This window comes from Equus przewalskii, chromosome 2, assembly GCF_037783145.1.
Source record: "Equus przewalskii isolate Varuska chromosome 2, EquPr2, whole genome shotgun sequence".
In the NCBI taxonomy this organism is placed as follows: domain Eukaryota; kingdom Metazoa; phylum Chordata; class Mammalia; order Perissodactyla; family Equidae; genus Equus; species Equus przewalskii.
Genome location: NC_091832.1, coordinates 88,695,892 through 88,703,981, shown reverse-complemented (window position 1 = coordinate 88,703,981; position 8,090 = coordinate 88,695,892).

The following is an 8,090-nucleotide window of genomic DNA, read 5'->3' as shown; positions in this document are numbered from 1 at the left end:
TTAGTAACTTAACATGTTGGCAATGTCCACACTATCTTAAGAAAACTCTTCAAAGAAGAAAACTCTTCTTTATCTGTACATAAATATATATGTATTTTAGTTACAGTAAAGGAAGCTAACATGCATAATTCCTAAAGATTTACAATACCATGAAAAAATGTATTTCCTATCAAATCTCTCTCTAAAAATATTGATGTATGCTAAGTGAACATATCCCCAAAAGGATTTTCACTAAGACCAAGATTCATTATTTAGCAATTATTGAGTGCTAAGTACTGGGAGGTGGTGTGCTGGGTACTGGGTAAGGAGCAGGAAAGAAGGCAAACATGATCCCTGTCCTCATAGAACTTAGCTCCTAGGGTAGAAGACATTCAGGAATTGCAGAGAAATAATTACAATTGTGATAGGTGCTAGTGAGACGTATAGGATGCTCTGAGGATATTTTATAGAATACTTGACCTATTTTATGAAGTTAGGTAAGGCTTCCCCTGAAGATGGAAAATTTAAGTTGATATCTGAAAGAATGAGTTCATGAGATTTGAGAAAAGGGGCCGTGACAGGGAAGATCTACCACGACTAAATATATATATATAGCTATACACATACATAGCTAGCACAACATTAAAGAGCTTACCTAAATAACTAGAGGTTTCTTGCAACCAGAAGTCATTATTTTATTTTTGTAAACCATTCCAAAACTAATAGGATAATTTCTAGAAAACTTTTAAGAAAGAAAATGCAACTTAAGCCAAGCATTGGGCTATGTACTTTGCATGTTTACTTACTCTTTAATTTACGCTTACAACAAAACTGTGAGGTAGCTATTTACAGACCCTGCTTTTATTCTTTCTGTAATTTTCCATGCCAAAGTGTGTCTTTTACATTAATTGCCACGGCAGAAACTTAAAAAGAACCTAAACAGTAAATAACAAATTTCTCAGTCCTGCCTTCCATGTAAATCTTCAAAACCTGTATGTAAGCATTGCACAATTATCCATTCCAGTCCTCTCCCCCCTCTTAACAAACATGAGTTTTCACACTGTGCACACACCCCAACCACATAACAAGTAAAACTTTCAACCATGCCACAGCCACCTGCTTTCTCTTTCCCCATCTCACTCCTACTTACACCGTCCTGTGCTTACCCCACTCTCCCGGCCAGTCAAAACCTTGGTTGTCCCCAGCCACAAAATTTTTCACCTCTCTGTATTCAAAAGCAGCAGTGATAGTTCTGAGTTTCTGTTATAAATAAGAAGAGACACACAGCTCTTTAGTCTTAGGGAGAAGACAAGTGGGTTGATGAAAACAAAAATTGACGTTCCCACCCACTGTTTTTTCCTGTATCCCATGTTGATTGATTTTAGGAGAACCCTTATAGTTTTTTACATGCCTATAAAAATTATTCTAGGTTTGGAGTCCCCCCACCATTTCTTTATTTTGAACTCATGTTCAACCAGTTATGACTGCTTTGATCTTTTGGGATTTTTTTAAATCAAATTTCCAGTTTCAAATTTTGTTTGAATGTAACAATAGGTAAAACGTCTATAAATCAACTACACACTACCACTATTCAAACTCCTCTCAGGCAAGAGGGCAGAAACGTACTGTCTAGCATTTGAAAAAGTTCCTCTTATGGTAATGAAGGTGTTTGAGAGCAGCAATAATTTCTGTATGATGTAAATTGAAGGTAATGAATAGTAAGCCTTGATTATCTTCAAGGTCTTCAGATTCCTTCATAACCGCATATACCACCTTGTGCCCTTCACGAAGCAGACATTTTGCCAACAGGCATTTCACTCATGACTAATCTAAGCCCAAACTTGTCCTTGAATAGGCATTGAGGTTGCACGTTTGTTTCATTATAGCTTCAATTCTGAACTTAAAGCTTCTATCAAAGACTTTCATCAAGATTAATCTCATTATTCCATTTATGCCTGTTGATTTTAGTTGCTACAAAAAGCCAAAGTCAACTCTCATATTCTGGACTCAAATTCCTTAATACTCAGAGCATCCTTTTCTGACCCATTTCTTATCTCTATCCAACACCTGAAATCTTTCCACTGTGCCCTCTAAGACTCAGTCATCAGCAAAATCGCCTTCTCTGAACATTCCATTCACTTTTTGCTTTAAAAACTGATCAACCCTGAAGCCCTCTCCTCTGCAGCCCAAACTCCAAACTCCACTACTACTAGACCTGGAGGTGGAGAAGATGACATTCTCACTCTTTGTTGCTCCTTCCAGACCATTCTTCCTCCTTCCTCCATAAACACACTCGTTTAAATTTTATGACATCAAACTACAGCACTCTCTTTTCCTGCTGTAGTACTCAATCTACAGGCCAGTCTCCCTCCACCCCATTCCTTGGAGATTTTAGTGCCTAACTTCCTGACAGCATCTCAAACCCTGTTCCTGCCATAATTCTCAGTTGACTTCCATGTCCACATAGATGATCCATCCAATATATTGTCACTCAGTGCCTTGACCTCCTCTCCTCCAGTGATTTTTTCCTCGACCCTACTCCAGCTACTAACTCACATGGCCGCACCTCAGTCCTTGCCATTCCCAATGACTATTGCTATTGGCTCTCAATCTTCTCAGTGTGACGGATTCCACTCTCTGATCACCACCTCTTATCTTTCCAGCTCACCACCTTTACTTGGATTCTGGAAAATTCCACCAACCCTCTGACCCCATCAGAACCTACAATTCATTGATTCTAATTTGTTTTCATCGTCTCTCACCCCTCAAATCCTAAATTCTATCCTTAAATTGCATGGTCAATCATAATCACTTCCTTGCATATACTTTTAACTCTCCTGCCCTTCTCTTGTCTCCTTGTACTTGGCTAAACCACAACCCTGGCTATGTCCAACTCTCTGACTGTTCCATGCTTGCACCTGTGCATGTAAACATAGCTGGAGGAAACAAATAAGCATATTGATTGGTCTCAATTATCTTTACGATCTCCAACTTCAAATAAGCACATAATGCTGCCTAGGAATCACACTGTGTTTCCATTCTTCATAAACAACTATTACATCGCTTCACCTGTCTCCTAAATCTCCAGCTCTTCTCTCAGTCTCACTCTCAATTGACAACCTTACTTTCTATTTCACTGATAAAATAGAAGCAATCAGACAAGAACTTCTGCAAACTCCCACAACCATATTCACTCCCCTACCTACCACCGTCTCTTCTGTCACTGAGTGAACTTGTTCATGTTTCTAGAAAAGTGAAACTCCTGCATTTGTGTACTAGATCTTTTCCTAACTACTCAAGGACACTGTCTGAGCAATTCTTTCTTCTCTCTCCAGTATTAATAATTTTCTCTCTTCCCTAGATTTTTTTTCCATTGGCCAACAAACATGCTTTTCCTCTTTTCTTAAAACAAACTTTTGCTTGACCTTGCTTTGCTTTATGTCTACCACCCCCATTTTTCCTTCTCATTAGCAAGTCTCCTTGAAAGGGTTGTTTATACTTGCTCTCACCAATTTCTTTCCCACTTTCTCTTAAATCTGCTGTTAGGCTCTGATACTCTCCACTCCATGCAACCTCTTATCTTTATGTTGTTAAATCCAGTAGTTAGTTCTCAATGCTCATCTTATTAGACCACTTAACAATGTGACGCAGCTAATTGTTTGCTTCATGTGGCTTCCAGGATACCACACTCTCTTGGTTTTCTTCCTACCACGCTAGTAGCTTCTTCATAGCCTCTTTTGTTATTTCCTCCTAGTCTTCCAAATATCTTAATGTTGCCCAGCTTAGAGTTATTTCTCTTCTCCTATCTACACTAATTCCCTTAGTGATCTCAATTACTCCAGAGTGAGCTAATTAGAAATGCCAGACCTGCCTCGGTTTAACCTAGAGGGAGGGATTGAAAAGCTTTGGGAGATTGAAATGTCAGAGTGGATTTGTCATTTAAAACCTACTTACTCACATTGGGAGGGTTCAGAAAACATGCCTTTCATCACTACTGTGAGAAATAAATTTGTGAGGGGAGCCACAACGTCTTTGAAGAGCTCAGTGACCACTTTTCTTTGTAGGCCAGACCTTACAGTGGAGACTGCAGTCATTGAATTGGAAAACCTAAATGCAATGGGAGTAATCAGATCCCTGGGGTGGCAGGGGTCAAACTGCAGCCCTCAACTGCCAGAGGCAAGCTGGCTGTGGTTACTATAAAGGACAGCAGAGTCAAAGCAACAATCAGCATAGTCTGACTTGCATAGACCTATAGCATTGGCTAGTTGATCATGCTGTTGCTAGAAGTGAAATAGATAGGAAGCAGAAAAGATCTAGGTCAAGTGAACAAAAGTCTAACTTGAATCACAAAAAGAGAGAATAATAGCCCTTCAATCAATTCCCAGACTTGAGCCAGTTTACAGACTTAGAACCCCTTGAATGAAGGGGAGGCTGAGTGTCCTTGAGGAAGGATCCCAGTACACTGCAAAGTATTTATATTATTAATCTTTCTCCCAGCCTTCCTAAAGTGACCTACAGCCTTTTGCCAGGGTAACTGTGCCCTAGGGAAAAGGAAATAATCAGAACTTTCAGGCACTACTGGACACTAACTCAGAATGAACACTAATTCCAGGAGATCCAAATCATTGTGACCCATCAATCAGAGTAGGAGCTTATGGAGGTCAAGTGATCAATGGAATTTTAGCTCAAGTTGGCCTCAGTGGGCCCAGTGGGGCCCTTAACCCATTCTGTGGCTATTTCCCCAGTTCCAGAATTCATCTTTGGAACAGATATACTCAGCACCTAGCAGAATCCCTACATTCGTTCCCTGACCTATGGAGTGAGGGCTATTAAAGTGGGTAAGACCAAGTGGAATCCATTAGAACTGCCTTTACCTAAATAGGAAACCTAAAGCAAGACCCGTATTCCTGGAAAGATTAAACAGATTAGTGCCACAATCAAGGACTAGTGAGATGCAGGAGTGGTGATTCTCACTACATTCCCATTCAACTCACCTATTTAACCTTTGCAGAAGACAGCTGGATCTTGGAGGATGACAGTGGATTATCACAAGCTTAAACAGGTGGAGCCTCCAATTGCAGTTGCTATACCAGATGTGGTTTCATTGCTTGATCAAATTAACACATTACCTGGTATGCAGCTATTGATCTGGCAAATGCTTTCTTCTCTATACCTGTTAGAGAAGACCACCAGAAGCAGTTTGTTTCCAGCTAGCAAGGCCAGCAATAAACCTTCACTCTCCTACCTCAGGGGACTATTAACTCTCCAGCTCTAACTTAGGGGTCATAATTTAATTTGCAGTTTTCTTGCTCACCTTTCCCTTTCACAAGATAGCAGATTGGTCCATTATATTGACGATATTATGCTGATTGGACTTGGTAAGCAAAATGTAGCGACTACTTTAGACTCATTGGTAAGACATTTTCAGCAACATGGACTTCCACTCACCAAGGCCAACATGGGTATGGCCACTGCTGAGTGCCCAATCTGCCAACAGGAGAGACTAACACTGAGTCCCTCATATGACACCATTTCCCGAGGTGGTGGCCAGCTACCTGTGGCAGGTTGATTACATTGGACTGTTTCCATCATGGAAGGGTGGTGTTTTGTTCTCTCTGGAATAGGCATTTACTCTGCATATGGATTTGCTTTCCATAAATAAAATGATTTTGCTAAAACTACCATTCATGAACTGACAGAACACCTTATTCACCATCATAGTTTTCTACACAGCATTGCTTCTGATCAAAGAACTCATTTAACGGCAAATGAATTGCAGCAATGGACCTATATTCATGGAATTCACTGGTCTTACCATATTTCCCACCATCCTGAAGCAGCTACCTTGATAGAACAGTAGAATAGCCTTTTGAAGACTCAAAGGCTTATGGTGACAGCTAGGTGACAATAACTTTCAGGGCTGGAGCAAAGTTCTCCCGAAGGCTGTATATGCTCTGAATTGGCATCTGATATATGGGATTGTTTCTCTTATAGCCAGAATTCACAGGTCCAGAAGTCAAGGAACAGAAATGGGAGTAGCAGCACTCACTAGTACCTCTAGTGACCTACTAGCAAAATTTTTTCTCCCTGTTCCTGTCACCTTGTGCTCGGCTGGCTTAGAAGTCTTAGTTCAAAAAGGAGAAATACTTTCTGCTAGGAAACACAGCAATGATTCCATTGAACTGGGAGTTAAGAATGCCACTAGGCCACTTTGGGCTCCTCATACCTATGAATCAACAGGCAAAGAAGGGTGTTCCTGTGCTGTTTGGGGTGATTGATCCCTCAGGGCATCTCTTAGTAATACCATGCCCTGTGATTAAGATCAACAGAAGTCTACAACAATCCAATCCAGGCAGGACTACTAATGACCCAGACTCTTCAGGATTGAAGGTTTGGATCACTCCACCAGGCAAAGAACCACAACCGAGGTGCTTGCTGAAGGCAAAGGGAATACAGAAAAGATAGTGGGAAAAGGTTGTTATAAATACCAGCTATAACTGCATGACCAGTTATAGAAATGAGGACTGTAATTGTCATAAGTATTTCCTCATTTTGTTATGAATATGTTTGTGTGTAATATATTTGTTTAGTATATATAAAAAAAATTTGCCTGGTATATATGTTAATATATTTAGCACATTTTTTTTCTTTCCTCTCTTATTCCCTTATCATGTAACATAAGATGTAACATACAGTATTTAAGTATTGTTAATTTTACATCATAGTATTTAAGTTACAGGATATCAAGGAGAAGAGTAAACATCACTCAAGAACTTTACCTCCTTTTCTGGGGAAGGGGTTAGTGTTTCTCGTTGTATGCAGATAGTTAGGTAGAATTATGATCATGCTATTGTCTTTATTTGGAGATTAAATATGGTTTAAGGAGATGTGTATGAGTGCCAAGCTGACAAGGGGTAGACTTGTGACGGTTAGTTTTGTGTCACTTTGACTGTGCCATGGGATGCCCAAATATTCGGTTAAATATTATTCTCTGGTATGTCTGTAAGGATGTCTCTGGATGAGATTAACATTCAGTTCAGTAGACTGAGCAAAGCAGATTGCCTTACACAATGTTGGTGGGCCTCATCCAATCCATTAAAGGCCTGAATAGAACAAAAAGGCAGAGAAAGAGGGAATTCATTCTCTCTGCCTGCTTTCAGATTTAGACTGGAACTATACCATCAACACTCCTAGGACTCCAGCTTGCCAGCTGCAGATCCTGGTACTTCTCAGCTTTCCTAACTGTGAGAGCTAATTCCTTATACTAAGTCTCATATGGTTCTGTTTCTCTGGAGAATCCACACTAATACAGTATAAAACCACTCCATCACTACAAAGATCACCTTCATGCTATCCCTTCATAGTGATATCCATCCTCCTCTTTAACTCCACCATCCCTAACCCCTGGCAACCACTAATCTGCTCTTCATCTCCAAAATTTTCTCATTTTGAAAATATTATATAAATGGAATCATACATTATGACATTTCACACTGCCTTTTTTCACTTAACATAATGTACTTGAGATCCATCAAAGTTAATGTGTCTCAGGAGTTAGTTCCTTTTTATTTTGAATAGTATTCCATGGTATGAATGTACCACAGTTCGTTTAGCCACTCCCCTATTGACAAACATTTCAGTTGTTTCTAGTTATTGCCTATTACAAATAAAGCTGCTATGAACATTTGTGTAGATGTTTTTGTATGAATATAAGTGCTTGTCTCTCTGGAATAAAAACCTAGTTCAATTGGTTGGTCACATAGCAGTTGCATACTTAATTTTTAAGAAACTAACAAACAATTTTCCAGAGTGGCCAAGCCATTTTGCATTCCTACCAGCATTGTATGAGAGATCCAGTTTCTCTGCATCCTTGCCAGCACTGGTGCAAACGGTTCCTCAACCCAATTCCAAGATACGCGTGTGTGTGTGGCTTCCCCACACCAACAAGCAGTTCTCAGATGCCAGCAGTGTGTCCAAGAATTCAACTGAATTGTGATACTATCTACCCAGAGATAGAATCAGATTCCACAGGTAAAGGGCTCAGTCTCATAAGGCCATCCTCCACTTCAGATGCCAGTCACAAGCCCAGGTTGTTATCTGTACTTCTGACC